At 28.4% G+C, this 26,344-nt stretch overlaps 1 protein-coding gene across 2 annotated transcripts in view; it reads right to left on the bottom strand.

Annotated features, from left to right (window-relative positions):
- LOC111680566 (lateral signaling target protein 2 homolog) overlaps positions 1–26,344 on the bottom strand; it is a 74,243-nt gene that overhangs the window by 16,322 nt on the left and 31,577 nt on the right. The window contains exon 1 of one of the 2 annotated variants that reach the window (XM_046952994.1): positions 11,970–12,027. The exons of the other annotated variant lie outside the window; for it this stretch is intronic. The gene's annotated coding sequence lies outside the window, so the exon portion shown is untranslated. Of the gene's footprint in view, positions 1–11,969; positions 12,028–26,344 lie in introns of those variants that run through there. 2 annotated transcript variants of the gene reach the window in all.

Below are 26,344 nucleotides of genomic sequence, written 5' to 3'. Positions count from 1 at the left end.
GGGTGTCTTCGTATGTTCTTTCCTGGGTAAACATATTTCGACTGATTTCAGAGACTCTGGTGTAGGAACCTACCTAATTTACATAATTTACTAAGTAACTAACTACCTATCTATCTGTCTGTCTGTCTGTCTGTCTGTCTGTCTGTCTTTCTATCTATCTATCTATCTATCTATCTATCTATCTATCTATCTATCTATCTATCTATCTATCTATCTATCTATCTATCTATCTCTCTCTCTATCTATCTATCTATCTATCTATCTATCTATCTATCTATCTATCTATCTATCTATCTATCTATCTATCTGTCTATCTATCTATCTATCTATCTATCTATCTATCTATTTATTTATTTATCTATCTATCTATCTATCTATCTATCTATCTATCTATCTATCTATCTATCTATCTATCTATCTATCTATCTATCTATCTATCTATCTATCTATCTATCTATCTATCTACCTATACATCTATCTTAAGTGCGTGGTGTCGTCCTCTGCCTTAAATTTTTTAAACAAATTAAATTTCATCATCTCTCTTGAGAGATGCTAAGGATATCAATTCCCATATTAATTTTATTTTTTTTTTTAATTTAAATATTTTAAATTAATTTGCACTTCTTCCCTACTTCTTTCCCCACGTTTTCCTCATAAAAAGTTTATTGCAATTTATTTTACATTTCCCCTACAAAAACAACAAAATTTTTTTTAATTAAAATACTTTGTTATGGCCACTTTAGTACTGGCTTATCAGTTACCTGTTAATTTATTCATTCAATGATTTTTCCCCATTTTTATTTTTTGTAAAATTTATTATTTTTATTCCACCAAAATACAAAATAAAAAAACAGTTGAAAGGTAAAAAAACATAAAATAAAAAAGCTTTTTTTACATATGTTTTCCTGCTCACTTGGGTGTTGGTTGCTGTGGTGGCGAGTGAGAGAATTTTGGAAGGCAAGTGAATGAGTAAGTGAATAGATATTTTAACCCTACCTTTAAATTTATATATTTTTATTATTTGTTGTTGTTTGTATGTGTATGTATGTATGTTTGTATTTTTGTGAGGAAGTTTTAACCAGATATTTTTGCACAAGATGAATATTTAATATACGAGTTTACATTACGAGTAAATGATATTTAGTCATTTTGTAAATGAGAAAACGTGAGGCGCATAAACTGCTACACTAGATCTGGTGGTAACTGAACTTTGTCTTTGTACAAGAAAAAAGAACAACAACAACAACAAAAAGCAGACCTGCAACATACGAACAAATCGCAAAAAAGTAGTATCACATGGATAATGAAGCTGCTGCTGCTGCGGATGATGTCTTCCATACTGGTAAACAAACATACATCTCCATCATAGAAAGTTTGTTTCTGACAATAACAAGAAAAAAGTTACCGTGCAGGGAATAGATCTCTAAATAGGAGTGATATGTATGGAGGAACTATGGCAATATGTTGTTTTTGCAACCACAACAACAAAAAGCACTGTGTGTAAATATTTGTGGGTTTTTTTTTTGTTTGGTTCAGTTTGACTTGAGACTCAGTCTGGCCATGAATGAGTGACTGAGTGAGTGATATTGTGTGTCTAGGGTAAAAAATATATTACTGCCGCGTTGGAGGCAAGCAGGCAGTTGTAATGTGGCGCGTGTTGGATACCTAATGAATTTTTAGACAAGTTTTTTTTTGTTTTGTTGCTATTCGAAACCAAAAAATAACAAAAACAAATAAATACATTTAGAAAAAAATGAAACAAACTGTGTTTATATTCCCAGTGACTACCACAAATGTTTTTGCGGTAATGTTGTTTTTCTGTTGTTATTTTCAAGTGATGCTGCGCCTGCTGCTGCCTGCCACAGCTTCTGTTGAATGCTCTTTGGTGTATTCCATAATTAATATAAATTGTCAAAACATCAATTGTATATTAAAGTAAATGTGCTACTCTTTTACTACTACACCAAAATCAGTGAATGCATGATGAATTTTAAGTATTTTTAGTTTTTTTTTTCTGCTAAATAAAATGGAAAGCTTTTAACACGGCTAAATTGTTGTCTGTCTCTTTTATCTGCACAATAGAGTAACTGACTGTAAATGATTGAGATTAACAAAAGGTTTAAGTGGAAGCTTTTAGTAGACAAAATGTTTAACAAATTAAAATCCTTTCTTTTTCAATGTGTGACAAAAAATGGATGTTTTTACAGTGATTTGTTTGGGATTTTTAAGTGGCTTTTTAAGCTATTGGGGTAAAAGTTATATTAAATTTTTAGAAGCTTTAAAGGAAAATTGAAAATCTATTAAATGTTAAAGGGAAAGAACAGACTCGCACCAACTTCAACTAAGACTAGTATCGTGAATAGTTTTATGAATATGTTTAATTTTTCCCATTAAAAAGTTTACATTTGTCGATAAAAAAAAATATATTTTCAATAAAAAAAGCTTTATTCTCAGAAAAAAAGATTTTTGATAAAAAAGCTTATTCATAAAAACTATTTTTGTGTAAGAAAGCTTTTTCACAAATAAATCATGATAAAAATTATTTTGACGAAAAATGTTTTTTTTAGAAAAAAATGCAGAGCAATTTTGTTTTGAAAAACAATATTATTTTTTAAAAAAGAAAAGCTTTTTTCATAGAAAAATTATTTTGTTGCAAAAGCGTTTTCAAAGCTTTATATAGAAAAATTCTATTTAAGCAAAAAGCTTTTTTTATAGAACTACAGTAAAAAGCCTAATTTGTTTATATATTTTTTTAATAAAAAGAGCTTTTCTGATAACAAGGAGTAAAAAGCTTAATTTGTATTTATTTTTTTAAATAACAAGAGCTTTGTTTTTGAAAAGCTATTTAATATAAAAATTATTCTGGTAAAAAAGCTTTTATTTAAAATAGCAAAAAGCTTTTTTTCATAGAACAAGGTGTAAAAAGCTTAATTTGTATATATTTTTTAATAAGAAGAGCTTTTTCTGATAACAAGGAGTAAAAAGCCTAATTTGTTTATATTTTTTGTAAAAAGAGCTTTTTCTGATTTTTTTTTGGAAAAGCTATTTATTATAAAAATTATTTGTAAAAAAGCTTTTATTAAAAATATTTTATTGAAAATAGTTTTTTTATGAAAAGTTTGTTTGGTGTGATAAGCTTTTTTATAGAAAAAATATTTTGTTAATAAAAAAGCTTATTTTTATCCAAGGAGCTTTTACATGGCTTTTCATTTAAAGTGAAAAGCTTTTTTATGAAAAAATTATTTTGTTAATAAAAAAGCTTTCTTAAAATATGTTTATTTTTGGCTTTTATTACAGGACAATACTTTTGGTTACAAGGGTTCTGTGTTTCTTAAAATATTTTGTCGAAAAAAGCTTCTTTTTTATAAAAAAATTTTAATGCATTTTAAAATAGAAATATTATTTTTGAGGCAGAATGCTTTTTTATGGAAAAACTGTATTGCCATAAAACAATTTAAATAAAAAGCTTTTTTTGGAAAAGTTTTTTATTTAAAAAAGCTTATTTGTATATTGAAGAATACCTTGTTTTGATGAAATGAAAGATTTTTAATAGAATTTTTTTTCATTAAAGAAAAACTTTTCCTCTAAAAAAAATTTGTAAAAAAAGTTTTTTTAATAAAAAATATTTTTCATTAAAAAAGTTTAGTTTGATGAAATAAAAGCTTTTTACCGTTTTTTTTATAAAAAGACTTTAATAATACAATGTTTCTGTGAAGTTTCTTCGTTTAAAACTAATTTGTTTACAAAATTTACTTGTGTCCAATGAAAAAAGCTTTTTCCATAGAATTTATTTTTTCATTGAAGATAGTCTTTTTTTAATAAAAAGCTTGATGAAGGCTTTTTAATAGATTTATTCATTACAGAAAAGCTTTTATCTTTTTTTGGAAAAAAGCTTTTGTCATAAAAACAGTGTTTTTGTGAAATTTCTTCGATTAGAACTAATTTTTTATAAAAAATACTTGCGTTTAATTAAAAAAGTTTTTTTCCATAGAATCTTTATGTTAAAAAAAGCTTTTTTTATAAAATGTTTGATGATAGCTTTTTCTTTCAAAAAAATACTTGCGTTTAATTAACAAAGCTTTTTCCATAGATTTTTTTTATTGAAAAAAAAAAAATATGAAAAGCTTGATGATAGCTTTTTCTCTCTGAAAACTGTTTTTGATGGCAAATTATGGTACAAAATGTTTTTTTCCTGCAAAAAATGACTTAAACAATGAAAACTGATTTTCATTGAAATTTTTTCGATTAAAACAAATTTTTCTTAAAAAAAATATTTCTTTTTAAAGGAAAAAGCTTAGTCTAAAGTAAAAAGGTTTTCAATGCTAAATAGAATAAATTTAAAAAAGAAAATCTAATTTCAATTAATTCTTTTCTTTTAAAATTTTCTATCCTTTCTGTTTCTAAACAAAAATACAATTTATTTTAAGAATCTATTTTGTTTTTTACATATTTTTCAGTACCAAAATAACTGTACCCTGTTTTGTAAGTTTAACTGCGATAATAAAATGAAACTCTTTTTTCCACTTAGTGGGTGGTCGGTCTGTCCAAGAGATAAATAATCGTATGTTTACGTGACATTATTAAATTCTAAAAGAGTATGAATTGTCAAAGATTTATCAGATGTCTGGGACAACATAAACGCTTGACAATTACCACATCACATTCCTGGGTGGTTTCCTATTATTAAAAGCTTTTAAACACTGTGAATTTTTTTCTATATCACTCTCTCTCTCTCTCGTTGCCTCTTAAGTGGATATTTATATTTAAACTTTATTTTGCATATTGAATTAACAAAGATTGTTAAGATTAATCATAAAGTTTAATCAAGAAAAGGAGGAAAAAAAAACTTTAAAGTTTATGATGAGAATATTAACAAGTATGAGTGGTTTGACAAAGACTTCTTTATAAAAGTTTTTTTATGAGAAAACAAAGGAATGGATTGTAATGCTAACAGCTGGATATTGTTAAACAGATTTCAATTTTAAATTTTTTTTAAATCTTATAAAAAACCTTGATATGTAGACTCTAGTATGAAACTGTTTAGTTCAGATTCCAAATAATCAACCAATTTTTAAGTTATCATAAACTTACTCAATCCTGTTCGCACCTTTATTTCAATGTATTCAGGTCTTTGTATTCACTTTTTAAACGATTTTAATAAACATATTTAAAATTCATTATAAATTTATTCAGATTTTTTTTAAACTTATTCATTATTCTTTGACTGATCATGAAAATTTAACCAATACATATGCATTTATTAAATGTTAATTCTGGTTTTATAACTGTTTATATATGTATTGCCTATAAATTATTTATATATGAATATAAAAAATCTTAAGAAAATATATATATTTATATTCATTTAATAACTCAAGCGTAATTAAAAACCCAATTTGATAATGACAAATCGTTTATTGATTTACTTTACAAAAGCCTAAGAAAAAAATAACTTGTTTTCGTCTACTAAATAATGAATTTATTAAAAAAACAATAATTTTTGCCAATTTCTTTATATTTATTCACTGTTCCGTAGAAAATACAATTCAAACCATAAATACTGGCTGCTACTTGCATTTTATACATAACTAAATATGTATTTAGAAATACAAACCGAACGAGCAGCACAGCACAGCACAGCACAGCACAACACATGTTTAAATTTATGAAGCCTGCTACTGGCTGTGTCGGTAGTTGATGCCCCATTCATTATATATATTGTTTTTATATTTATATATATTTTTTGTTTCATAGCAGCAGTCAACATGGTGATTGATCATTATCTGTCTGAAGCCAAGACAATTATAGATCGTTTTACAATTAAATAGTGAAAGATAAAAATCAATATATACAAACACACATACACTCATATAAGTACTAGGTCTACGAGGCAAAATATTTAGAGACCTATTAATTTAGATTGCGTAAAGAGTAAAACAGTGCTTTTTTGGTTTATTTACAATGTAGTAAGCAGTTATTGCAATGGTAGGTATAATACGAATATAGAGGATCACTATTATACAGCAGAAGAAATTGTTTTATATATAAACGCTTGTTTAAACCCGCTCGACTTATTTTGCTTAAAAAATCAACATCTAAAGAATTTCAGCTTTAAAATGTTGTATAAAGCTATTTCCTTTAAAAGCTTTCAAAAACGTAATTCATAAAAAGTTTTTTTTATTATTTTCTTCAAAAGCTTTCAAATCAATTAGATGTGAAAACTTTGAAAACTTTATTTAAAATTACATTAAAAGCTTGTTTTGCATAACGGTTTCTTTAAAATATTTCTATAAAATTCTATTTAAAACATCCTTATTTTATACATAAACAAAACAAATCATTTCAAATTACTATCAAAAGCTTTTTTAGCGTTATTGAAAGCATCCCACAGAAAATATATATAGATATGAAAAATAATCCCTTAAAAGCAAAAAGATTCCTTAAAAAGCTTTTAAAATATTATGAAAACTTTTGTCTTTGATACTTATAGAAGCTTTTTCTTTTAAAAAAATTTTCGTAAACTTGGCTTTAAAAATACTTCTAGATTCTTTAATAGAAAAAAGCTTTTAACAACTTTTTGTTTCCTTAATAGTATCTAAAGATACCCAGCAAAAACTGGGTAATAGCTTTCAATTGAAATTAATTACTAACAACATACCTTTCAATGACTACTAGATAGCGCCTGGATTACATAGAAGTAGTCTAATAAGGTCTTACTAATAATGTGTTATATAAATACTTTCTAATTCATTAGTCGTCTTGCCAGTAAAGATATAAAAGCTGTATACGTTTTTTCATGCGATTTACAATGACAACTTTTTCTAATTACTTGTAATCGTTTGTGGTAAGTACTTGCCTCCAATGACATCACCGTGTTAAAATAATGACTTAAAATGCTATTGTGTAAGTAAGTTTTAGCATTTTAACCCCTTACATCACAATGAAAGTTTTGACTGGGTATTTTGTTAAATGCAAATTGAAGTTTTTTTCTTTAAAAAATGTTTTAAACTAAGTTTGTCTAGATGACTTTTCTAGATGATTTTTCTATAAACTACTTTTAGAATATATTTCGAAAAAAAAGCTCTTTAGGTTCATGGTAACACTTTCCGAAAAAAACCTCTTAAGACTCTTAGTAACACTTTTCTTAAATAGTTTTAAGTAGCTTTTCTTAAAAAGCTTTCAATAGCTTTTCTTGAAAAGCTTTTCGCAAAAGGCTTTTTGTAGTTTTCCCAAAATGCTTATGGTAATTTTTCCCTAAAAGCGTTTAATAGCCTTAAACCTTTTTCTTCAAAAGGATTTAGAAAGATTTTCCATAAAAAGTTTTCTGAAGCTGTTAAACGCTTTTAATTTAGAATTTGTTTTAGCTTTCCAATTTTTTTTTTCTTAAAATCAGTTAGGAGCTTTTCACTTAATAAACCTTTATATAGAAAAAGTTTCACAATCGTATATCTTTATTCACATTTATGTAAAGTTTTGTATCATCAAAAAAAGTCAAAAAGCTTTTTAAAGAAAATGCTTCAAGACAAACAAATTACAATTTTTTATTTTTCAATGAAAGCTCTTTTAAAGTTGTTTAATACAGCAACCAAAAACAACTTTTTTTGAGGCTTTATGTTTGACTAATTTTCAATGTTTTAATTGAAGTATTAAATTTTTATTTGATTTTTTTGTTGTTGTCAAATACTAAATTTATGTATTTAGTCCTTATATATATATTTTTTTAATTAACAAAGACATTTGCAATTTTTGTAAAAAAATTAAAAAAAACAAACAATAAATTTAACATTTAAATCTTGCAAAATATTTCATTTGTTTGGGTTTTTTTATAAATAAGCATAATTTAGTAAAATTGTTTTTCTAGCATTGCTTTTTTTGTGATATAAATGTTAATATTATCTTTATTGCAACAACCTCTCAACTCAGTAAAAAACGATTAATTTTATTAAATAAATGTTTGTATTTAAGACTCATTCATTAAAATTCATTATTTTTTTCCACATAATTTTTGTTTATTTATATAAAGATATTTTATATATTTTTTTTTTTTTGTAATTTTGCCTTCTTTATTTATTTAACCATAGATGGCAAATGTTTGTTGAAGTTATAAAGCTTTTAGTTGGTTTTACTGTTTGAGTCTAATAGACGGACGGGTGGACTGAGACAACAGCAAAAATGTTTTTATGGCTTTAAATGTAGTTAAAGTGTCACTTGATTTTGTAACAATTAATCATGCGTTGACACCGTGTAATATTAGACATTTTAAGCAAAAACAACAGAAACAACAGAAATACATATAAAAACGAAATAACTGGGTGTGTGTGTGTTTTTTTAATTTTTTCTTCATTTTTTGCTTTTTTTTTTGCTCATGCATATGTTTTTAAGGAGTTTTCTGCCACTATCAACAAAAATATGTTTAACAGAAAAAAACCCACATTCACTAAAAAAAAACCAACAGACAACATTGTTTTAAATTGTGAATTCTGTTTAATTTGTGTTAAAGGTTTTTAATTTCAGTTAACAAATTATAGAAACTCAACGGACGGTATATAACTCATTGGACATCATTGAATTGTCAAAATGAAAAAAACATCAACCCACTTTCATTGAGTCGAACGAAAAAAAAAAAAATCCCAAAAAAAGGAAAGAAAGACATAACATGTGTTTTTGTGGGCTGATGCTACAAGTCTTGACCAATTAGTTACTTAAGGGTCAGACTAAGATTAAAACTTGAAAAATTTTCTCACTCAGAGAAGAAGATTGAAATTTTAATGATTTCTAATAAATGTTTAAATTCCCCAAAAACTCTCTCTATGAAATTTTTGTCTAGATTGCCAACCGTATAAAATTCTGCAAATGATAAAGGTTAACATACCATATCCAATGAAAAACAATACCTTGTCATAAAGAGCAAACATTCTTTTATTAAATTAGGCCTATTCTTTATTAATTAACCACCACTACCACTGCTCAAAACTAAGCCTGTCAAATTGCACATCATGGTTGTCAAAAGCGTAAAACAAAAAGTGTTTAATTCAATTGTGTTTGTTGTAACAGATGTTGCCAATTTTTTTTTTAACACTACGCTTCCTGTGGCAAACTTCTTATAACAAACTGTTCAAAATTTTTGTGTTTAATTTAATTTTTGGTTTTGCGCTGTTTGCAAATGTTTACGAAACAATTTCCCTTGTAATTTAATTATTTTACAGTGGTAAAGCTATCAAAACGGATGCGTCACAGACAAAACATAATTACAAAAAACTTAATAATATTAGTAATTTTGTAAAGGATAAGGGGGTAATAAACATTAGTCAAGGATGGCAAGGAGTTATTAAAGTTAGAAGAAGTTTGATAGGCGTATTTTGTACAAATTTACTAAACGAGACACAAATAAATCTGAAGTTTTAATTTCTGGAGACTTACTAGTCTACAGACCAGAGAATAGACTAGACTATAGACAAGACTTTAGGCTAGACTTTAGGAAAGACTATAGACTAGACCATAGAATAGATTAGACTATAGAATAGAATATAAGCTAGACAATAGGCTAGACCAAATAGTATACTATATACTAGACTATAGACTAGAATATAGAACAGACTATACAATAGAATAGACTACAGATTAGACTATAAAACATACCATAAACTAGCCTAGAAAATAGACTACACTATAGACTAGCATAGACTACAGACTAGAATATAGACTAGAGTATACACTAAGTTATAGATATGACTACAGACTAGACTATAAAACGGGCTATGGACTAGACTATAAAACAGACTATAGACTAGCCTAGACTATAGACTAGACTATAGATTAGCCTATAGAGTAGACAATAAACTAGACTAAACTATAGACTGAACTATAGACTGGACTGTAGACTAGGCAATAGACTAGACTATAGACTAGACTATAGACTAGACAATAGACAAGACTGTAGACTAGACTATAGACTAGACTATAGACTAGACTATAGAATAGACTATAAACTACACCATAGACTAGACTATAGACCAGACTATAGACTAAATTATTAACTAAACTATAGACTAGACTATGGACTAGACTATATACTATAGACTAGACTATAAAATAGACTATAGACTAGACTATAGACTAAACTATAGACTATATTTTAGACTAGATTATATACTGGACTATAGCCTAGACTAAAGACTAGACTATAGACTAGGCTATAGACTAGACTATAGACTAGACTATAGACTAGACTATAGACTAGACTATAAACTAGACTTTAGACTAGACTATAGACTAGACTATAGACTAGACTATAAACTAGACTATAGACTAGACTATAGACTAGACTATAGACTAGACTATAGACTAGACTATAGACTAAACTATAGACTAGCCTATAGAGTAGACTATAAACTAGACTATGGCCTAGAATATATACTAGACTGCAAACTAGACTATAACTAGACCATAGAAATGATTATAAACTAGCCTATAGACAAGGCTATAGACTAGACTATAGCATGAACTATATACTAGACTGTAGACTAAACTATAGACTAGACTATAGACTGGACTTTAGACTAGACTAAAGACTAGACTATAGACTAGACGGTGGACTACACTATAGACTAGACTATATAGACTATAGACCAGACTATAGACTAGACCATAGCCTAGACTATAGACCAGACTATATACTAGATTATTAACTACACTATAGACTCGATTATTGACTAGACTATATACAATACTATAGACTAGACTATAGACTAAACTATAAACTAGATTTTAGACTAGATTATAGACTAGACTATAGACTAGATTATAGACTAGGCAATAAACTTTGGACTAAAATATATATTAGACTGTAGACTAGACTAAACTTGACCATAGAATAGGATATAGATCAGAATAGAATAGGATATAGATCAGAATATAGACTAGACTATACACTAGACTATAGGCTAGACAATCGGTTAGAATAAAGACTAAACCTTAGACTAGACTATACACTAGACTATAGACTGGAATATAGACTAGAATATAGACTAGAATATAGACTAGACAATATAGACTAGACTATGGACTACTGACTAGATTTTTCCACCCCTTGGTTCCGTGCCTGGGCTCGACTATATACTGCAATAGCCTAGACTTCAAACAAGACTATAGAATCGACTATATGCTAGACTACTGGCTATACTATATACTGTACAAGACTAGAATATAAACTAGACCATAGACTAGACTATAGATTATTGACTAGACTTTAGATTTGACTTTAGAATAGATTGTGGACTAGACTAATACTAGAGTATAGACTGACTGTAGGCTATTTTTATATGTAGACTTTACTAAGACTAGATTATTGACTGGACAATAGACTAGATTTTAGACTACACCTTCAACTATACTGTGGAACTATAAACTAAAATATAAACTAGACTTTATATATAAAGGGTTATAGAATTTTCTATAGACTAGAGTATATATAATTCTTTAAACTAGACTATAGCCTGAAGACTAACCTACAAACTATACTTAACTATAGACTATACTATAAGCAAGGATATTTTGGACTATAACATAAAACATACTATAAAAACACTAAAGACTAGATCATAGGCTAGTGTAACTGTACTATGCTCTGGAATATGCGTGAAACAATAGAGGTTAACCTAAATAATTCCTAAAATTGTAGCGGCTTTAATGGGTTATAAAGCCAGTATATTTTAATTATTTAAATAACCATTGAGAACTCTATTAAAATCTATTATTTTAAAGAATAGCCAATTAAAGATTAATACGCTTAATTTGCTTTTATTAAAAAAAAACTATTATTGTGTAAAATATTTAATAAAAATTCATATTATAAACACATACTGCTACATTCAAGACCTTATAGTAATTTACTCGTGTTAAATCCACATATTTTTAAAATATATTTTCTTAATTTTATATTCTTAAACACGTAACCTTTCACAACTTACCTTAATTTTTTATTGACCATAAAGTTATATATATTTTAGTTGTTTATATTTTTTATGCCTGCAAAGAACAAAAGAAATAAGAAAAAAAAAACAATCAATTAAAATAATTTTCTATGGTTGAGTTAAACAATAATAAATCATTACAATAGTATTTTTTTGGTTTAATAATAATATAAATCTTACTTTGACCATTCGCCTATCTGTTATTACAAGTTTGTTTTTATTAAATGCTTGTATGTTCAAATGAAAATGAATTTTTATATGAAAGTAAAATAACAAAAAAAAATTATCATATTTTTTAACAACACAATTAAGATTGTGGTAATAGTAATAATCATAAACTAGAGATATTTTAAAATTTATTTGTTGCTTTTAATTGAAGCGGAAAATACCGATTTTAAAAAATTTATTGCTCTATATCAAGCAGTGGTCGGCATTTAAAGAAAACAAAGGTCGTGAGTGAATATTAACGAAACAATTTAAACAATCGTGTTGAAGACCCCTAATTGAAGTTTGAAAACTGCACTAAACTATAGAAAAGACAATAAGTTAGACTATAAACAACACTATAGACAATACTAAATACTAGATTATAGGCCTGACTAATAAACTAGACTTTAGCCTAAAGACTGGAGAATAGACCTCACTATAGACTAGACTTTAGATGAGACTAAAGACTAGAATTGTAAACTAAACTATAGACTAGAATGTAGGGTACAATGTAGATTAGACTATACTATAGACCAGACTATAGGCAAGACAACTGACTAGACTATAGGCAGGAATACAGACTAAACTAGAGTCTAGACTATAGACAGGAACACAGACTAAACTTTAGACTGGACTAGACTTTAGACTAGACTAAACACTAGATTCTAGACTAGACTCTAGACTAGACTATAGACTAGAATATAGAATATACCATCAACTAAATTATAGACAATAATATAGACTAGACAAAGAATATAATATAATCTAGACTACAGACTAGACTATTCACTAGATTATTGACCAGACTATTGACTAGACTATAGACTACACTATAGACTAGGCTATGAACTAGACTATAGACTAGACTATAGACTAGACTATAGACTAGACTTTAGACCAGACTATTGACTAGACTGTAGACTACACTATAGACTAGGCTGTGAACTAAACTATAGACTAGACTATAGACTAGACTATAGACTAGACTATAGACTAGACTATAGACTAGACTATAGACTAGACTATAGACTAGACTATAGACTAGACTATAGACTAGACTACAGACTAGACTATAGACTAGACTATAGACTAGGCTATAGACTAGACTATAGACTAGACTATAGACTAGACTATAGACTAGACTATAGACTAGACTATAGACTAGACTATGGAATAGACTATAGACTAGACTATAGACTAAACTATAGGCTGGACTATAGACTAGACTATAGACTAGACTATGGACTAGACTATAGACTAAACTATAGGCTAGACTATAGACTAGACTATAGACTAAACTATGGACTTGACTGTAGAATAGACTAAAGACTAGACTATAGGCTAGACTATAGGCTAGACTATAGCCTTGACTGTAGCTTAGACTACAGACTAGTCTATAGACTACACTTTAGGCTAGACTATAGACTAGACTACAGACAAGATTATACACTAGACTATAGTCTAGACTATAGGCCAGACTATAGACCAGATTATAGACTAGAATATAGACCAGACTATAGACTAGACTCTAGACTAGAATATAGACCAGACTAGAGACTAGACTCTAGACTAGAATATAGACCAGACTATTATAGACTACAGACTAGATTATAGACTAGACTATAGAGTGGACTATAGATTAGACTATAGAAAGGACTAGACTTTAGAGTGGACTAGACTATAAGCTGGACTAGACCATAGACTACACTATAAACAGGTTTATAGACTACACTATAGGCTAGACTACGGACTGGATTATAAACTAGAGTTTAGACTATATACTAAAAGATGTACATTATCTTAAACACTTTTAAACGTTTCTTACAATCTAAAACTTGCGTAACATCATTTTATCAAAATCGATCATCACAATAAAAACTTTAATTGAATTAATCAAATAAATATTTAATTATAGTCTTTTCTTTTGTAAAATGTAAATTTAAAATTCGTTTCTTTTGAAAAATGATTTACATTGACTTTTTATTTTTTAAATTAATTTAACTGGCAGGCAAATTTCAGAAACAATTTATTAAACCGATAAGAAATAAAATGAATGTATCTTCTTATGAAACAAAAATCATAATCCAAAAAAAACAAAGAAAACACAAATCAAAAGAAATATTTATTTATTTACTGAGACAATTTGTATAAACTGAATTGAATTTTTATGCTTTTAATTCAATTTATTATTTCACAGCCTTAAACAAGAATTAAAACGAAAAAAATATATTCAAAAACTTACTGTTTTCATTTTTCAAATTCATCTTGATAATAATGATGCTACAGCTAAAAGAATGATATTTATTTGTATCTGGTTTACTAAGGCAAAAGCTGGAGTTTGTACCTTTAAATTATTATGCTCACTCAGTAGAGTAATCTTAAAAGTCGCATCTCTTGTTCCAGTATAAACCATTAAGAGGGCAGTCATTCAAAATCTTTTTTTCTTATTTATACATTTAATTTGATTTCATTTAATTTCAGTTCATTTCATGTTAGTTTTTTTTACGAAATATGACCTGACCAACTAAAGCAATTTCTCAAGTATAAAATGAAAGCTGGGAATTCTTAACAAAAACAAAAATTTTATTTTAAAAATTTGCGTATACGCAAATATTGTTTGGTTTTTTGTTTTGTGAGTTTTCTAAATTTATGAGCATCCAAAATAAGGAGCCATTGCCAAGGAAAAAAATAAATAAAGAGCCTTTTATTTCATTTCAAGATTACAATCGAGAACAGTAAGTCTTGTGTTTTTTCCCCTTAACCACAGTTCAAAGATGAACTGCTTAAAATCTCATATAATTTTTTATGAACATCTTGTTTGGGAAAGAGCATTTATAAGACACACGTGTTTTGTTGCTGCAACTTTGCCATTTCAAACATGCCAAATAATAAATCTGAAATGTTGAAAAAAAAACAATTTTAAATAAAACACAAAATCACAAATAAATAAAAGATCAAGCTCAAATACCAGGCCAAATTGAAATATGTAACTTCTTAAACAAATGACAATACATATCTGGGTTAGCAATCAGCTTTTAGTCACTCAGGTTTCTTCTCTTTTAGCCTTTTTTCTTAAACAATGTATTTTCCTCTTACTGGTCTTCACAAATTATTTCAATTGATAATCTCAGTCTTAGTGGAGGAGCTGTGACTTTTAAAGGCTGTTTAAAGGAATAAATTGTAGAACTGGACTGAGCCAGAACTAGAATAGAATTAGAAGAGAGCTAGAACAGAAGTAGAACAGAAGTAGAACAGAGCTAGAACAGAACTAGAAGAGAACTAGAAGAGAACTAGAACAGAACTAGAACAGAACTATAGCAGAACTAGAAGAGAACTAGAACTGAACTAGAACTGAACTAGAACTGAACTAGAACTGAACTAGAACTGAACTAGAACTGAACTAGAACTGAACTAGAACTGAACTAGAACTGAACTAGAACTGAACTAGAACTAAACTAGAACTGAACTAGAACTGAACTAGAACTGAACTAGAACTGAACTAGAACTGAACTAGAACTGAACTAGAAGTGAATTAGAACTGATCTTTTAAAAATACACTCTATTAAACTCCTGCTTTAACACACTTAAACTCTCATACATACAAATTAAAAAAATATATATAAATTCAAAGCTTTTTGCAAACATTTGCTTAAGCTCGCTTATTGTCGCTTAATTACAGGTCTTAACTTCATTCTTGGCCTTCATATGGTTTCTGTAAACTTAAACTTTTCGCAATGTTGTTTTTGTTATACATGTCTTAACCAGTACATAAATATGTCGATTTTGTCTGTCTGTTAGTCTGTCCATTCTTTCATTCTGTATGTAATAAATGCGGCCAAGATCCTTTTAAACAATTTTATTTTACTTTAGTTTTAGTTTAAGTTTTTTTTGCAGGCCTACTGTTTTAAGCAATCAATATACACATACTGTTAGTGTAAGTTGGTGGTTTATTTATTTTTTACTTATTTCTTATTTGTTGTTTTTCCAACCCAACCGTCCAAAGCAATTAAGTGTATCAAGATTACTTAATATCAGGTCTCCTCTTTCAGCTGAAGAGATGAAACCAAACTAATGTATGGAATATGAGTAAGAAAATCTGCCCCACTGTATTAGGAATCAAACTTATCATTTCGTACAGTATTTCTCAAATCGCTTATTACTTAATTGAGCCTAATCTGTAAATTATCGTATCCCTGACTAATATTTATGCTTAATAATAATCTCCTTATTCTAAAACAAAGGTGAGTGTAAATGGCCAACTTACTTCCTTACTTATTCCAAAACCAGCTATAAGTTGACATAATAAGCATGCTATTGCGATATTGCCAACGTGATCTGCAGGGCTTAAAGAAATCTCTTAAATTGAAACCACCACATAAGTTTCTTGCAATTTTTTTTTGTTTTACAATATACAGGAAATCAGGTAACCACACTTGTTGTACGTACGTACAACAAACACAATATCGACCAGCATCAAATCATCAATTGTTATTGATGTTTAGTATTTCAATCTAATAGAGAATTTTAAATACTTAAAGATATTTTAGTCTAGTAAGATTTAAGATTTTAAGTATACGCAACCAGTATATTGGTTTCAATTTTCTTTTCAAAGATTTTTTTCCATTTTATTTTGTTGGAAAATGTTTTTTTATAATTTCATAAAGTTTACATTTTATTTCTTTTAAATTACGAGGAAATGATTATGGAAATTATTAAAAAACAATAAATTGAAAATTACCGTTAAAGATAATGAATGAATTAATTCAAAATATAGATCAGAATAGATACTAATATACATATAATGGATAAACTTAATCAATATCTCCAACTTTATTATTCAGTATAGTCTTCAATTGTATATTTAAATCTAGACGAGACTAAACTGTAGACTATATACTTCACAATAATTTAGTCTGTAGACTAAACTATAAAGTAGAACGATAACTACTTTTTATATTAGAATATAGAAGAGATTTTAGACTTAAGTATAGCCTAGATCACAAGCTTGACCCTAGATGATACAATAGACTTGAAAAGTATAGGCTAATTTATAGTTTAAGCTGTAATCTATTATTTAATCTATAATCTTGTCTATAGATTAGTCTATAGTCCAGTCTATCTATAATGTAGTCTATAGTCTAGTCTATAGTCTAGTCTATAGTCTAGTCTATAGTCTAGTCTATAGTCCAGTCTATAGTCTAGTCTATAGTCTAGTCTATAGTCTAGTCTATAGTCTAGTCTATAGTCTAGTCTATAGTCTAGTCTATAGTCTAGTCTATAGTCTAGTCTATAGTCTAGTTTATAGTCTAGTCTATAGTCTAGTCTAGTCTAGTCTATAAGCCAGTTTATTGTCTAGTCTATATTGAGTATTTAGACGGTCTATTGTCTAATCAATAGTCTAGTCTATAGTATAGTCTATAGTCTACTGTTTATTCTCATCTATAGTCTATAGTCTAGTATATAGTCCAGTTTATGATCTAGTCTTTAGTCTAATCTATAGTGTTGTCTATATTCTTGTTTTTAGTCCAGTCAATAGTTTAGTCTTTAGTCTATTCATAGTTTAGTCTACAGTATATAAGCCTATCTATTTTCTAACGGAATATAGATTGCGCTAGAAAATAGATTATAGACTAGACTTAGCTTCAGAAAAGAGACTAGAGTGTTTATCCTATTCTATGCTTAAGCCTATAATTTAATATAAAGTTCAATCTAGCCTATATACTATTGTTTATAGCATAGTCTACAGTCTAGTCTGGCCTTTCGTCTGGTCTAATATATAGCTTTGTTTACAGTCTAGTATACATTATATTTTATAGTATAGTCTAACGTATTACCATCAATTTGTTGGTAGTAAAATTTAATAGTTTTGGTCGAATAAAATCTTATTCCCCCCGATTACAATCAAAATATAGATGTTTCAGTAATTATTAAAATTTTTTTAAAACTCATTTAAACAATTATATAAGTTTAATTATTTTATGCTAACTAATGATAACATAAATAAAGTACGACGAATTCAAACATAAAATTTCAATTTTTAAATTAAAATATTCAAAAAACTATTAGAAAACAAAAAACCAAACCTGAACAATTTGTCAGATGACAATAAATTTAAAAAGTGTTTGTTTTAGGGCTTTTTTTTTGGGACAAGAAAACGTTTTTGTTCCCAGAATAACAAGACATTACTAACATTTAATGGTAGTATTCAGTTAAGAAATAAAATTTAAAAGACATGACATTACACTTAATAAATTAAAATCGTGATCAAATTTAGAAATTTTGTGGACAAAATCGAAAAGAGTGAAATAAATACAAAACAATTGTGACTTAATGATGACATGGCTTAATCAATTCTTTTATATGTATTTAAATTTTATATGAAGTTATAAAGCTTGCTTTTAAAGAAAAAAAGCGGCTTATTCTTTTGTATTTTTTGTTTTATAGGAAAATAAAATAAATACATTTTTTAAAGAAATAAACTTTATCTATGACCTTTTGATAGAGAAAATTCAGCAGACAAATGAATAAAAACCTCTTGAAATAAATGACCTGTGTTACAATACCTTTCGATATTGGATCATAAAATATGTAACACAAAATGTTTCTATTTTTTTCAACACTGCAGCAATAAATATTTTACGCTGACCATTTTCATTTTGGAGATCATTAACTATGTATGGCATGATGTTTGTTTGGTAAGAGAGATGATGATGATGATTCTATTAATAATACAACACTCTTACACATTTTTTGGTTAGCCTTACCATGTTTGGATTGCATGTGTTAACAACTTTAACAACACACACCTGTTTGTCCGTCTGTCTGTCTGCCTGTCTGTCCCTCTGTGAGTCTAGTTGCCTATAACTCTTTGAGACCTTAATAAATTGTTTTTGTAAAAAAAAAAAAAACTGAAAACATACAAATGCACTCAACACTTTGTCATTTGAAATTTGTTTTTGTATTTTTATGCCTTTTTTCATTAATTTAGTTTAAAATGTCTTGTCTTGTTTAATTTTTGTATAGAAATTTTTTGTTAATTTATTTACCAAGGAATATCTTTTACTACTTTAAGTATCTGTAGTATCTTAAAAATTTATTTTCCTAACAAAAAATTCGAAACAAAAAAAACCTTACAAATTACAACAACAATGTGTGATGCTACATTTTATCTTAATAGAAAACAGCAACAACAACAATAAAAAAACTAAATTTATATAAAAACATTTTGGTAGTAGGTATGTATGTATGTATCTCGATACATTGTAAGAGTTGTAGTACACTACCAGCTCTCTACTACTCCTTATGTTGTATGTACAACAAAATATGGGTATTTGTTAGTTATGGGTTAGTAAAAACAACAACAACAACAACAAAAACGAAATGGTAACACATCTTCATAAGAAAAAGTAAAACAAAACGAAAAAAATCATAAGTATGATACGGAATAGAAATAAAAACAACTACAACAACAACAAAAAAAAATAAACATAATAAACTTGTTTTACAAGTCTATTAGAGTTTACTAAAAATTCTTTGTATCTATGTTCTCACATAAATTGCACCAGAGATGTGTTAGTTAAGGCACGGTTTAGATTTTTCGATTCGATCTATCTCTATCAGTTAAATAATAAACAAGAGAGGATCTCTACATGCTCCTTCCTAAGTAGTCTTCCAGTCGACTTATATCATATCTCTTCACTAGGAACAACTAACTACTATGTAGGTGTGTCGAGATATCCAGCGATATATTCTTAGCATTATCTAATCCTTAAATCGATGTCATATTGATCGGATGTTTCGTAACTAAATAGACTACATGCTGCGTTATGTATAATATAACTATAAAATGTTACTTCATCACTACTCAGGGTCAGTTAAAAGATATAACATACTATTGATCAGATTATAATGAAGGCTATAAACTGCAAAGTGACCTAATTTAAGACCTGTCTAAATTTATGAATATGATAATTATTACAGTTCAGACTATGGACAATACTGTTGATCAGAGTATACTAATGACTATAAACTACAATATAATTTAAACTAAAGTTCTAATTCTAATGAAAATTATAGTCAAGATAAAAGTCCAGACAATCGTCTTGATAATTGTCCAAACTAGGTCCAGACTTTAGTAAAGCCCATGCTCTTATAAATACAATTATCCAGATCATTTACAAGACTATAGTCATGACATTAGTATAGAATATATATTGAAGACAATAGTCCAGATTATAGTCAAGACGATAGTCCATAATTTAGTCAAGACCATAGTCTAGGTTATAGTTAAGACAATAGTCTAGACTATAGTCAAGACAATAGTCCAAACTATAGTTAATAGTCCAATAGTCTAGACATCTAGACGATGAAATGATTCGGACTATAGTTAAGACAATAATTCAGTCTATAGTCTACATTATAGTCCAGACCAGAAGCAAAATTCCAGACTATATTCATATATAGTTACAGTCTTGACTATAGTCCAAACTATAGTTACGATAATAATCCAAACTATAGTCAAGGCAATAGTAAAGACTATAGTCGATGCAATAGTTCCCAATAGACTATAGTTAAGACAATAATTCAGACTATAGTTTACATTATAGTTCAAACCAGAGTGAAGTCAAAACTCCAGACTGTATGCAAGACAATACTTCAGATTATAGTCAATATAATAGTTTAGACTATAGTAAGATCTATAGTCTAGATAAGATTTAGCTTAAGGTCCATACCAGAGTCCTGGCTAAAGTCATGACAATAGTCCAGAAAAGACTCAAGACAATAGTCCAGACAAGAGTCGAGACAATAGTTCAGATTCCAGACATTAGTCAACACAGTAGTTCATACTATAGTCAAGTCAAGGAAAATGGTAGCAATTAATTAACATATCTAAACCCGTACTGAGCTCTTAGAGATCCTAAGCCGACTGCTCTTCAGGAGATAAACTTTCCACCCCAGCATTGAAAATAGCGAATGTTTTTGTTACAAAAAGTAGGGATCTTAATCTTAGGAAAAGAATATTCATCCACAAGTGCAGGATTAAATACACAAAGAACTTCAACCGATTGCTCTTCCACCTCAGCAATGAAAAAGCGAATGTTTTTGTTAGAAAAAGAAAGAAGCTTGATCTTAGGAAAATAAAATTCTTCAACAAGCACAGTATTAAATACACAAAACAGATCACTAAAATTATATGATAAGACCTTAAAGATTGAGCTCTTAGAGAACCTCAGCCGAATGCTCAACTTTCCACCTCGACAATGATAAAGCAAATGTTTTTGTTAGAATTAAAAGGGAGCTCATTAAACTTAATCTGAATCTGAACAGAAAATCCTTCGACGATTGCGGGATTACATTCACAAAAACCGGTGGGTTGGTCATCATATCTCCAACCTAAAATATTGTTAGTAATGGAATTCAAGGTTAGCATAAAGATACGTATCCAAGTGGACTCATAGACTTACGACATGGGAAAATAATGGATTCAGACAAGTGATACAGATACACTGACTTGAAATTTGGAAAATGGAACGTAATGTTGGTAACTAATTTTTTGAAAATACACAGAGGGAAAAATATACACGCCTGGTACCAAATTGACATCAAATTTTTCAATAACATCCGTTGTCAAGTATATACTCTACACTGACGTTGCGTTGTCAAGATGTATATACGTGACAACGGATGTGATTAAAAAATTTAGTGTCGATTTGGAACCAGGCGAGTATATATATTTTTTCCCTCTGTGTGGGATAGGAATCACTTTTATAGACCTTTATTTAACATTTTTTCGAAGTAATAAACTTTTTATAGACATTTTTTGTAGAAATTGTGTATATACAGTAGTAGGTAAATATATATGTTCAAATGTCTGTTTGTTTAAAAATCATGATAGGGCATAAACTAAAAGAGTTTGAGAACTGAAGTCTTGTTTAGAGGTTGGCCCCCAAGTAAGGTCGCCTTTTGAAAATGACTTCCCTTTTAATACCAGTATAGTGAGCATAATAAAGTTCAACCAAAATCTAATAAATTACAAAATCAGTCCTTTCCTATAACCCTTCTTACAGAAAATACATTTAGTGTTAACAAATTGTTAAATTATGATAATTCTAGCAGATGCTGGTACTACTAGGCCCTTGTAATTGCCCATCTCTTAACTATAGCTAAAACACTAAAACAAAACGTAACTTTATACACCGAACAAATAATTTTGCTGTAAATTTTTTTTATCTACATGTATTCCTGCTGTAAGTATTTTTATGAAAATAGATATTTTTATTTTTATGTTACTTATATTACAAAGATTTTCCTACTACTACCTACAAAAGAATATAGAATTTCTAAAAACAAACAAAAATATATTTAAATATTTTATTATAAACATTCAGTTGTATTGTGCATTTCCAAAAAAAAAACAAAAAAAGAATTGCTACAAATAAATAAATCTGCATATAAATTACTTTGAACAAACAAAAAAACGAATAACAGTAATGGAAATAATAAAACAAAATGTAATAATTTAGATATAATATTGTTTCTGAAATAGAATCCCAAATAAGAGTAAAATCATAAAAAAATAACAATGTTTTCTACTGCAACAGTATTAAATTACTGTTTCATTTTTTTTCTTACTTTAGAGTCTATAAAAAATTTAACCAAATATAATTGAAGTACGATTAGAAGAATATTTCTACAAAGATATTTTGTTGCAAGTGTATTAAGAAAAATTACAGGTTACAAGATAAAGTTGTAAGGAAAAATTATGAAAAAATAACTTTTTATGTTGGAGATTAAAATATTCTTTCTTTTTAGAAAAACAGCATTAAATTATATGTCAGTTAGTTTTTGATTGAGATAACAAAAGAAATCCTTAATTGTTTAGATCAAAGTTGAAATTTGATCAATTCGCTTGAATAAGACAATATATGTATTTTGCGTCAAGGAAAAAGCTCATAACTTAAGACCTAAAACGAATTTTAATACTGTTGTAAAGCCTCAGAGTTTTGCATGGGTCAAATTCCGCAGAAGAAAGATATAGAAGCAATACAATAACATGCAACCGATCGAGGTCATGATCAGGTCTTTTATATCTAATCTGTGAGCTTCAAACGAATGAAAAGATGAAAGTTACGGTGCAGGGCCTAAATAACCCAATACCGGCGGAAAGTGTTGATCCACTCGCAAATCACGTGTCTTCGTCATCCTGCAGTCGGAGGTGGGTATTTTGGTCTCCGTGTCGGACAATGCCTAAAGTGTACAGCAAGCCATTGGCAAAAACATAGGGGTGAAAGAGAAGAATGTGAGAGTTCTGACTCTCTCAGATGATAATAACAACACCATTATAGCAAATCCCAAAAAGGATGGTGGAGCAGATGAGTGATAGCATAGCTAAACTACCTATTACTAACAAAAGACTATCTGGAGCACAGAACAGTAAGTTGAAATCATAGTCAGTTAATCCAACGACACTCCAAAGAAAAAAGTCGGATTTTATCACAAGATTTGAGACAAAGAGGATCAGGTCTTGAGAAGACCGTTTTCTAATACACTGTCGAAGCCAAGCCATACTTCACTCAAAGGAACCTCCAATCGAATCCTGTGAGTTAAGGAAACAACGCCAAGAAAGATATTCCGAAGAAGACCACGTCGGCGAAATCAACTTCGAAGATACCGGTACCTCAAATGAAATACCGAAAAGCGAAAAGAGAGCCTAGACAGTGGAAAAGGAAAAGAGCCGCCATCTTACGCCAAAGTTGCCAGAAGAAGACTTCGGAACGATCTCTGCTATGCAGTTTACGATGCCGTTAATCCGAATGGCAAAATTCCAATATACGAACAGAGTAACGTAGAAGATCTACCACGCAATCGCTTCAAAGGACAAGCAACCAATAGAGAGCGTGAGCTACGAGATCAGCATGGGCGTCATGTTGATGAGTTTGACATCTCACCAATGTGTTAGCACCCTAAAGAACTTGGTGAAAAGTATTCCTCCTCCCTTGTACGGCGCTAAGCTGGGACTGGCAAAGAAAAGGGAGCTTACGGTGCTCTTAAAGTCCACTGGCTACATAAAAGGATGGGACAGTAAACTGGGTAATGAACGTATACTGGAAATTCCTGGTGGTCAAAATTCTAAGCTGGCCGTGGAAAAATGGGACGTCTTTTACAGGAAAGAAAAACCTGAGGGAATCGTATTTGCAATAGGTATCGACCGGAAATCTATGGCATGCCTTGCCAATAATAAAGGTAGGGCTTACTTAGCTTCAAAAGCTGTCATATTCAAAATTGAGAAGGTGCCGATTGGAAGGGCTGTTACAACAAGCCTTGAAAAGGACACTAAAATACCTAAGATCACATAATCAGTAGCTACTACTGATAACGTTAATGATTAAAATTCTAAAAGCGAGGAAGGTACACTAAAGTTAAAAACATGTTGGTCTATGTGATCATTACTAAGCATTCCCAATCGATTCGAATCAAAACACATCACATTTTAATTATTCTATGATGTAGGGTGTTGATAGCATTCCTAGGTTCCTATAAATATATTTTATTTTTCTTATAAGAAAATTTTCTTAGGAAAATGCTTTGAAAACTCTCACCATTTTATATTATAAGTCATTTTCATAATGTTCATTTTCTTCACTCCAACACATACACAGATTTGATTATAAAAATATTATTAAGACATTTCTATAGAACTGATCAGCCATATAAAGGAGTAAATATTTTTCGTATATTTAAACTTAACGATGTATAGCAGAAAATTCAGATATACAAAAGAATGTAATGATTTCAATAGTGAATTGTTAAAAAAATATTTCTGGAAAATCTTTTCTAAGAAAACTCCTTATATATTGAGAACTTAAATATATTTGTATATCTTTAGATAACAACCTTTTAAACATTGCACTCTTTTAAAGACATATCAAGATATTTCCATGTCTTTGCTATATAGAATAGATTCTGTTATAAGTACAGACATGTGTATCATAATAATCCTTACATTGTTGTAATAAATACAAGTAGATTTTTGAGATACTAACTACCACCAATCCACAAACATTACATACACACATACATAGGTACATACATATGTAAGATACTTATACAAAAACATAATTTTATATGTATATTTGTATTTTATCAACTGATATATCGTATATATTTTTGCTATTATTATAGTCTTAATATAATTTACGTATGAATGAACTTATATGAAGCAGTAAACAACAACAACAACAACAATATATTTTTTTAGCAAATCTTATTAAAAAGGGAGTAGATAGATATTTTTTAACTTTATTTTCTCTGCTAAGATACAATACTTAGTTTAAGTATATAAAAATTGTTTCTTAAAGATTGTCTAGCTGCATTTTCTCTTAGTAGTTTAACTGTGTGAGATAAACTATAAATATATAATTTTAGTCACGTCTTTTAAGTAACCAACTTTTTTTTTCTTTCGTTGCTCATTGTAGTTATAGATAGATATATAGATCCATATAAGATTACTTATTTGACTTTGGCTGCCTTGTATGTAGGTCTGAATAACTTCAGCAAACATTACTAAGAAAATTCCTTTAGCAGCAAAGAAGTACTTTTTGACTTACACCTATTAGTGTGTTTATAAATATATGTATATTTGTTATTATTTTTTTATAACTATATGTACATATATATGCACTTATAATGTCATAGATTGCTTTAAGGATTAGTTTGTTATATATAATGGGTAGATATAATATGTGTGTTGTTAGGATCTGTTATAAGTTTTTGCTGGCGTTTTTAACAAAATTTTCTTAAACAACTTAATTATTTCCTTTTAGGAAAATAACATTAAACATACAATTAAACACCTACACTTGATAGCAGTTTCATAGCTTAAGGAAATATTTAATGATTTGTTTAGATATAAAATTTGAGAAACTTTTTTAATTTCCTTTCTTAAACATATTTCAACTTTTTTTAAATAATGACAAAAATTACAGAAATTTTTATAAATATAATAAGTTTCATAAAATCATTAAACTTAAACATAAAAAACTCTTCGATTGAATCTAAGCTTTAAAGCTTATATTGTCCCAGTCATTATTGAGAAAGAACCAGATGCAAAAATGGAATGACAGACATGACAGAATAAGTTGCGGCAAAGTCAAGCATGGTTGGTC

The sequence above is a fragment of the Lucilia cuprina genome, chromosome 5, assembly GCF_022045245.1.
Source record: "Lucilia cuprina isolate Lc7/37 chromosome 5, ASM2204524v1, whole genome shotgun sequence".
Lineage (NCBI taxonomy): Eukaryota > Metazoa > Arthropoda > Insecta > Diptera > Calliphoridae > Lucilia > Lucilia cuprina.
Note: the sequence above shows the minus strand (reverse complement) of the source record. Positions and strands in the feature narration are given on the sequence as shown.